The 9348-nt window shown below is 46.1% G+C and overlaps 2 pseudogenes across 1 annotated transcript; one reads left to right on the forward strand and one right to left on the reverse strand.

Moving 5' to 3' along the window:
• The first annotated feature begins 2695 nt into the window (after positions 1 to 2695).
• LOC147430276 (dammaradiene synthase pseudogene) lies at positions 2696 to 5972 on the forward strand (annotated as a pseudogene). The gene is made up of 2 exons (XR_015185799.1): positions 2696 to 2949; positions 3120 to 5972. The product of XR_015185799.1 is annotated as a dammaradiene synthase pseudogene (transcript).
• Positions 5973 to 7117: 1145 nt separating this feature from the next.
• On the reverse strand, positions 7118 to 8095 carry LOC147430277 (uncharacterized; annotated as a pseudogene).
• Between the last annotated feature and the right edge of the window lie 1253 nt (positions 8096 to 9348).

Below are 9348 nucleotides of genomic sequence, written 5' to 3' on the forward strand. Positions count from 1 at the left end.
ACACACACATAGACTCCCTTTACACAAAGGGAATGAGGGACACATGTCAGCTCCCTAGGCCAGATGCCCACAAGGTGTGCCCAATTCCTATTGGAAGACCCTTGAAGTGGACCAATGAGAATTAAGCTAGAGTAAATGTAGTTTAATCAATTTAAAAACATTTAATAAAAGAAACCAATGAGAATTAAGTCTCCTAGAAGACTATTGGGAAGTCTCCCAAAGGGTCCAATGAGCATTCAGAAGCCCCATGACTTGCCTGATTTCTATTGGCCAGGAGACAAAGGAGTCCAATGAGAGTTTAGTTTAATTATTTAATTACCTAGAGCTCTCACAAAAGGGGAAAGGGGGACACATGTCAGAAGGCTATCACTTATGCTGCTTAATACCTATTGGCTTGACCTGGGGAGGTCCAATGAGGCAAAAGCCAGACCTAATTAGCAGCTAGGGCTCGCCCAAGAGAGAGAGGGGGCTGATTTTTGCTGGGCATTGACACACACACACTCACACTTGACCATGTGTGAAGGAAGAATACTCTATCTCCTCCCAAGCTTTAATGGAGAGCTCATCACCTACTCCAAGCTTGTGAGATAGAAGCCTACATCAACACTCTCTTGGCATGTGGATGCAAATCCAACCAAGAGCCAAGCTTCAATTCATGCTCACCTCCTCTACCAAGCTAATTACTAAGCTAAGCTATGCTAATATGAGTGATTATGTGAGGAGATGTACATCTTTCTCATAAGATACTCCTTTTTCCTCTCAATCTACTCTCATACCCTGCTAGCTCTCACCATCTTCGAAGGTGTGTGAGGTCTTGGGTCTGAGAACGGGGATAATTCAAGTTGTGTTTGATTAAGTGTTTTGCTTGGTGTATGAAGCTTCCATCTTCATTGCACTAGCTAGTCTTGAAGGAACACAAAGAATTGTATTGTACAATGTCTCTCTTGATGGGAGAAACCATAATACAAAGCCTTTTGGAGGGGGGACCGGCTCCATGCAAATCCGGTCCTCAACTGTTGTCAATAGCTTAATTTCTCTCTCTTTTGAAAGTATTGTCGATGCTATCTAACTAGGTGTTATGCTTTTTGTTGCTCTCTCCACCCAAGAACTCTTGTAATTCTCATTAGGAATCTATTCTACTGAAATGCCCACTATGTTCATGCTAATTTCCGCTACACATAAGTTATTAGGCCATTAAATGTTACAAGAACTCAAATTGTCTATATTGGCAAGCCAACATAAAGAGAAAGCCCTGCTTATGGTCATATTTTTGTCCACAATTGTCAAATACATTATCACAAGCTTCCACATACCTCCACAAGTGATCAAAATCCTGCAAAATCATCTTTGAACCAAAATTAAGGAAGTCCTAGAGTTGATTCCCAAGTGGACTCGAACCTGACAATCAAAGTTGGACTTCAAAGTAACTTGAGGTTGTCATTGTGCTACTTATGTACTTAATAGGTGTTGTTAGGTTTGAGGCGAGTGGACCATGGCTGGTTTGGTTGGTGCCCGCCCATTCTCATTATTCGGTTATAATGGAATCAATAAGGAGTTGAGAGGTTACTCCTCTCATAAGCTCCACCAAGAGTGTGTATGCTCTCCTTCCTCTTCCCCCTTTCTCTCCTTCCTTCTCTTAAATCTTGCACATCTTTCCCCACAAGTGGTATCAGAGCTCAGGGAGCTTGGATCCACCCCGCGTGTGCAGCGACCCCAAAAGCATGGGACTCTTGGGAGCTTTGGAAACTATGCAGAATCGGGTGCAATAGAGGAAACCAAGCGGGAATCTCCAGAGCATGAGGAGGTGAATAGATTCAAGGCCTGTGAGCTGGTAATCAACCTAGAAGAAAGCGGCATCTCAAAAAATTTGGGAAGGATCGCTACACTACAGAGGAGAATCGAAGCTCTGTAGGAAAAATTGGAAGGCAAAGCTCAACAGAAAACAAGCAGAGTGGGAATTGGGGTCTCCAAAGAGAAGATGCAAGCTTGGAGGCTTTGTGAGCAAGGAAATTGAGTAGCGAGCAACAGTTCGGCAACAAGCAGTGATAGCTCTAGTCTTTTGGAGCAAATTGAAGGCAACACACTGAGAGATTTGAAAGTGTGTGATGCAGCCCGCGACTTTGTGGATCGTCTACAGGATGAGATTGACAATATGTAATGTATCGAATGAATTCCAGTAGGCTCCCTCCCAGCATATACTGCTTTGGTCGACAGATTATTGACTAGTGTGACTCTTATCACCTAACCCCTTGGAATCTACTCAGTAACCCATTCCTTGGGCAGTCTGATGTAATTTTATTTGGCCTGCCACTGGAGTCCTTCGCACATGGAGCTCATCTTGAACCGCAGCGGCAAGAGAGAAGAATGTGGCAAGAATCTTCATCCCGCTGCGGCAAACCCGTCAAAGTAGGGCTTGGGACGTAGTTAGCCGCTGCGGCCCACCAATCTGGCAAAAAGCGAAGGGGAGGGAGAGCGTATTCCATGGAGATGAGTAGATTGTGTGCGCGAAGAGGGCTTGGCGGCAGTGCGCTAAATTTTCGGCTGCAGCGAATTCCTTGGTGGTAAATCTTCATGTGCGCACCCTTTGGGGGGCCTTAGTAGAACGTATTTTTCCTGCAAATGACGTGGCCTAAAGAATCGCTAGAGTTGCGGGTCTCAGTAGCGCACGCCGCGGAAAGCTTGGACGCGCTTTCTTATTGTGGCCATTGCTAACTGTGGTGGCGGCTTCCAGGCGTTCTTCTCCGTGCACCTTGCTTTCACGTTTTTCCAAGCAGTGCTTGCCGTGTTGGAAGCTTTGCAGGTACCACCATAACTTGAGCTCATTGTTGGCCTGCCACCGGGGGCCTTTCTACAATCTCTTTTTCCTGCCAATGACGTGGCCTGAAAAATCGCGTGAGGTACCTTCAAAGCTTCCAGGTCACGAGCCCGTGCAACCCCATTGATGAAAGGGTATGAATCATTTTGTTCATGGGCCTGCTAAATGCCAGATAAATTTCTGCCGTTTCTTCTGTGTAAGCACGCCCATAAAGTAACGCATTTTGTATTGTCTTCTCTTGATGCTTGGATGCTGTTGCTTGGCTGATAAGGGCTTTCTGCCTGCTCCTTGTCTTCCTGTATAGCACAAAAGCTTCTCACCAAGGATGAGCTTAAGATAATGGCAGCTCACAAGGCAACTCTATAATGCGTTGTTTCTTTTATGGCTAACTGGGTGTAAGTTGTTCCTTTCATTCTTTTAAGTGGTATGTTTGTTAATGATGCATCTCCGGGTGTTACCTTTTATCAAAGCATTTGATTAGGATGATTGCAGTTGTTGGAAAGTGGGAGTTGATGTCAGGTTCCTCGATTTGCTGTTGCCCAGGGCAAGTGTTGTGTGGTGCTTATGATCTGTTATTGTGTGATGCTTGCCAAGCGTTCAGCAAGAAGACACTCGTCATTTTTGCCAGCAGTCACATCCACCACCTTTGACTAGTTCTCCTGGTAAAATCAGTTTTCGTATTCTTGTCAATTTTTTTGCAGGGCATCTTTCTTCTTGTGGAAGTTTTGGGAATCCTGTTGAGAATGGCCTTCCTCGACCTATCCATCACTCCCTAGGGACTTCTGTGACCAAAAAGCTCACCAGGCTTGCCTGTTCCTTCCCCCTCAAGTCATGTGCAAGTTGGAACAATCGGTAGTCGCCTTGGCCAATACACCATCATTACTGAACTCAGGTAACAAGTAAGCATGAAGAGATGGAAGGTCCGATCCTCCAAGACCAGCAATGCAGGCGTGCATCCATCTGAATAGTGCTTTCCTATAGCTCCGCCACACCCATGCAAATACAATGGGCAACCCATGGACTGTTGGCACAATGAAGATTAAAGGCTTCCAAGAGCTCACAGTTTGGATGTTTCCCTGTTTGAACATGCTCCTGGAGGTAGTCCTATCCAAGCTATTGCTAATTGCGGTGCCGATTCCTCGAGGGCAGAGCCTGCTTGTACGTTTTCTCAAGCCCGTGCAATCTCAATGAAAGGGCATCAGCAGCAGCTTGATATCCTCATGCAATAAGGGCAAAACATGAGGAACACCCAGAAGCCGAAGAGGGAGCTTTGCAGCAACAAGCTGCAAGCTGGCCTGCACCTGTGGCCAGGATGTTGCGGTGCCGATTCCTCATGCGCAGAGCCTGCTTGTATGTTTTCTCAAGCCCGTGCAATCTCAGTGAAAGGGCACAAGCAGCAGCTTGATATCCTCATGCAACAACGGCAGAACATGAGGAACACCTGGAAGCCGAAGAGGGAGATTTGCAGCAACAAGCTACAAGCTGGCCTGTACCTGTGGCCAGGATGGAGCCCTACAGTCGAGAGTACTTCAAGGAGGAGTACGCAGGTGATATGCGGAACACCGAACCCATCTCGCTCGACAATGGCATCTGGCAAAGCCAGGAGTTCTTGATTTCCTTGTGGTTCCCCCAAGGATACTAGAGGGGAGAGCTTGAAGCCAATACAGCCATCACCTCACAGACCATCATCACCGAAAGCCTGTGCAGAAAATGGGCAACTACCTTAAGCTGCGGCAGTGTGATCATGGTGGGTGGGAGCTTTATTATGGAGATGGAGGCCATCTCAGTGCCACTATAGAAGCCTACATAGCATTGTCTCTTCTCCATGTCCCAAATTCAGATCCCATTCGTCAAAAAGCTTACACGCACATCATCAGTCAAGGAGGTATCTCTAAAGCCTGCACCTTTACCAAGATTTGGCTAGCTTCAATAGGTATCTATGATTGAAAAGGCATTCCTTCTCTGCCTCCATGGGTTGTGCTCTTCCCTGGCTGGTTTCCCTTCAGCTTATACAACATGGCGTGCAGGGCGTGCGAGTGCATAGTGCCTTTGATGATCATTTGCGACAAAAATTGCGTGTTTAAGCTGAAGCCAGAGGTGTCCTTTGAAGAGCTTTATGCTGAGGGGAGGAAGAATGTGCGCTTCGGCTTTGCTTTTGGGGGGAGCTGGACTGACAAGCTCTTTGTAGGGATAGACTATACTTTCAAGGCGATGGAGAAGATGGAGCTCGTACAGTTCTGGCGATAGGGTTTGAAGGAAGCAGCGAGGTGGGTGCTAAAGAGGCAAGATCAGGATTCTGGAGAGCTTCTTGGTTACTATCTTCGCATGTTTTATGCGATGGTTTGCATGAAGATATGGGGCTATGATGTGACACACCCCGTACTCCACAGACCTCTCTCTGCTTTCGAGATGTTCTCAATAGAAAGGAAAGAACATTGTGTAATACAATCGGCCGTATCACCTGTCTGGGATACAACTCTTGTGGTAAGAGCTCTTGTTGAGTCCAGGCTTCCGCTAGACCATTCAGCCTTGCAAAAGGCTGGAGAGTGGCTCCTAGAAAAGCAAATCACCAAGCACGGAGACTGGTCCTACAAAAGCAAAGCAGGCTATGTGCCGGTGGGCATTCCAATTCTTCAACAGATGGTACCCAGATGTTGACGATACTGCCACTGTCACAATGGCCTTACACTCCGTCAAGCTAAAGAAGGAAGATGTCAAAAATGGGGCTATTGCATGTGCTGTGGACTGGATTTGAAAGCCATGAATGATCCACCCACTGCAGATGTGACTGCAAGGGTGATGGAATTGGTGGGGAGGCTGATGGAAAGCGAGCAGGGTGAGGGGCACAACAGATGCCGCCTGAGGTGCTGGCAAGAGGATTGGCGTATCTACGGAATGAGCAAGAGGAGGATGACATACACGGCACGTGTGGGGCGCTGATGGCGATGGCATTGACGGTGCCGACAATGCACGGGGAGGAGATCAGGAGGGGGGTAAAGTGGCTGGTGAAGATGCAGAACAAGAAGGGGAAAGTTGGAGTAGTATGGCGAGGCCGGACCACAACCATGATGAAAATCACCAGCAAATTGTGTTAGTCACTTGTGTCTGTCGAGGGACGAAACTTGGTATCTTGACGAGCTCTATGAGGCCTCTATAAAGCCTTGCATGTCCTCTATAAGGCCTCACTGCTGGTATGGTAGCCAACAAATGTGACTGCCAAGTCCTGCAATATACTGTAAGAGGCTGTGCACACAACGGTCCATAGCCATTAATCCTTTCAGTTTGCCTCATCAGGTGCTACGTCTATGAGCCACTATTGCGAAGCAGCAAGAACTCTGATCTGTTAAAACGTTTACTTTGAGGTCAAGGAAGACTCGTTGCAGACATGAGAGAGTTTCCTCTACCTCAAAGAAACATTTTCTCCCTCTATTGTACATCCCTTGAAAGTAATCAACAGCTCTAGGTGTGTAAAAGCACCCATTTAGGCAAGGGCTTGAAGCTCAAAAGGAATGTGCCAATCCACAAGAATCACTGCTTGTGTATCCTTCGCATCATCCCTCCCATGACAAGTCTTGAATTGTATCCAATCTCAAAGCTCCAAGCTCAACGGCATAGTGGATGATAAACGTGGCACAAGGATTAGATATCACACTTATGCAAACACCCTTGTTGTGCTACTACGTAGGTTCTTTGCTTAGGAGATATGAGGGGCAGCGGGTGACTGGTGAAGGGATTTTGCATTTTCTCAGTAGTCTCTTTTCTCTCAAGGATCATGGCACCATCATTTGCCATCTCTAAAGGTTCTAGAGAATAAGATTGGCGACCTCGTTGAGGCTCTTGAACAGCAATGACCTCCTCTACTGCTTAATCTCTGAAGGTCTTTTAGAGGATATGTCACCCAGTGATTTTAACAGAGCTTCATATGGTTCGAAAATGTTGGGTGCAATGTCTGGCAAGGACACATCAACAACAAATTTGGCAGCACAACGTATAAATCTCAAAGCAGGCACAAGTATCGATGCTGCCTTGGTGAGAATGCCCTCCTTTAAGACCACCTCCTTCCCTATTTTCCCTTCCACTTTGTGCGAGCTGTGCTTAGGCGACTCGCATAGAAAACGCAACTTAGGTGTTTTCTTCACTAAGTTCTTGAGCCTCTTCAGCTTCCCATCTGAAGCTGCAATCAAGGGAACATGGGGACCGTGCCACTTACAAGCACTTCGGAGAGAAGCCGAGAGGAGCAATTTGTGACTATGTTTAACTCCATTTGGTGCAAACATTGTTTCATCTCATGCACATTCTTCCCAATTTCATTCACAAGCAGTGTCAAGTGTCCAAATGTTGCATCCACTTTCAAACATATTATGTCACAGACGAGTTTAAATGGGCCATTTGGAAGTTGTTCATGAAGCAGCTCAGCTTTGCTTTCATGTTTACTTGTTGAACCACTTATTGTAGTATTGCGTGAGCAAGTGAATGCCTCTTGCCATTTCCAGCTCTAAGAACTCATCTTGTGTTTTGTGCATGGCTTGCATCTGGATCTCTACATAACCTTTGAGGTCTTGTGGAATTAGAAGCTCCACCACTGGTTTAGATCTCCACTGCCTCTCGTCCACTCTACCATCCGGGCCGTGTTTAGATATGACATTCTTGACGTTTGCCAATGATATCATGGCATCCCGCACACCGTCTTTGTCTTTTAAGGATCCATTCCTCTAGCTCTACTATAAGGGGTGCTTCGGTATGTTGACTGACATATGTCAAAGATGGAGGTCTTCGTATCATGCATGATTTGGTTCATTGTATGATCTAGATCTCTTGACTGACATATGTCAAAGATGGAGGTCTTCGTATCATGCATGATTTGGTTCATTGTATGATCTAGATCTCTTGTACGTGTCAAATCTTTGGGATAGAACAACAATATGTCGATCCATTCAGGGTTATTATATTCTCCAGTAGCTAATTCAGTTATCACATTGCTTGTCTATGTAGCTCCTGGACATTGCAATAACATATCTTGCTTAGATTGCCCCGCAAACCTCACCACCACTTGTATACCACCTCTCATGAATGAGCTCCAGCAAAATCCCATTCTATAGCTTCCATGGTTGCTCACATCACAACTGTTTTTGTGTCTCACTTGGACCCTTGTAAACACTCCCGATGGGATCAATTGCTTTAACGGCAAAAACATACTATGTCACTGTTGACCCAAGTAATGTTTCTTTTCAATGCGCCATAAAATGTATGTTGTTGATTTATTGTTCGTTATAATGGCAGGCCAACGTGAAGCGAAGCTGCAATTTTCACCTTGTTAAGCTTCTTATTTTAATTCAACCCACTTATTTTGGTTTAAAAAAAGAAGTGCGTGATGATGTTATCTCTCCACTCATACACACGCGCGCGCGCGCACACACACACACACACACACTCCTTGCGCAGTCTCGACAGAGTCTAACTTTCGGCAGAGCCATTGATAGAGCAGGCTTTTGACAGAGATTAAATTTTTAAAAAAATTGAGTCTTAGGGTGAGTGCACATCCGCCCCTCCTTCCCCATCATTGTATCACGGGCTCAACAATCTCGCCCCCGCTCACACACACCCGAGAGAGAGAGAGAGAGAGAGAGAGAGAGACGTGACTTTCTATGCAACTTTGACACCTTCGACCCGATTGACGAGTTAGCTCAAGACGGCTAGCACATCTACTGGACGGTGGAGGCACGACAGCGGCACCGGATTTGACTCCGGTTTCTTCCATGACATCTCCTGAGCACTCATAGTTCGACGAGCGCTCTCACCATTGGACTTTAGGCATTCTCTTATAGCTTAGCATCGGTTTCAACACCAACTTCAACGACTATGGCATTCTCTTATAGCTTAGCATCGACGAGTGCTTTTGTTTGGCGGTGAAAGGCGACATCAACTTCATTTTTTTTGCATTGACTTCGTTGATGGTCTCACTTTTGGTGTGCACGAGCGAGGTACCTTTGTCATAGAGGAGTGAGGCCCGGCACCCACATCAAGTACATTTCCATCCTGCGGAAAAAATCGGCATCAAAATTCCCAGTCTACTTTGACAGGTTTACAGGGGCCTTTGGAGCCCATATCGACCATTTTTTTTCTTCTTTTGACTCCGACATAGAGAGAGCACTCAAAGCCTGCGGTCTCTTAAGAGATGCTTTTCTTGAGCACACTGCTCAGAGGCAGAGTTGTCAGCATCGACATTACAGGTGGTGTACGCGTTGGAGACCCGGTTGACGAACATTTTTTGGTTGAGGCGTAGACTTGGGCTTTTTGTCACTTATAGACTTGAGGATTGCAAACCTATTACCACTCCCATGGAAACAGGTTTGAAATTGAGTCTTCATGATGCCGGTGATCCTGTAGATGTCACTCTTTACCAAACTGCTGTTGGATCCCTCATTTATGTATGCAACAGTCTCATAGGTCAGCAGATTTATGCATAGCCCAAGGTCTAAGCATTGACAGGCTGTCAAGAGGATTTTTCACTACTTGAGTGGCACTTTACATCT

This window comes from Adiantum capillus-veneris, chromosome 22 (genome assembly GCF_014529385.1).
Source record: "Adiantum capillus-veneris isolate H3 chromosome 22, ASM1452938v2, whole genome shotgun sequence".
NCBI lineage: Eukaryota > Viridiplantae > Streptophyta > Polypodiopsida > Polypodiales > Pteridaceae > Adiantum > Adiantum capillus-veneris.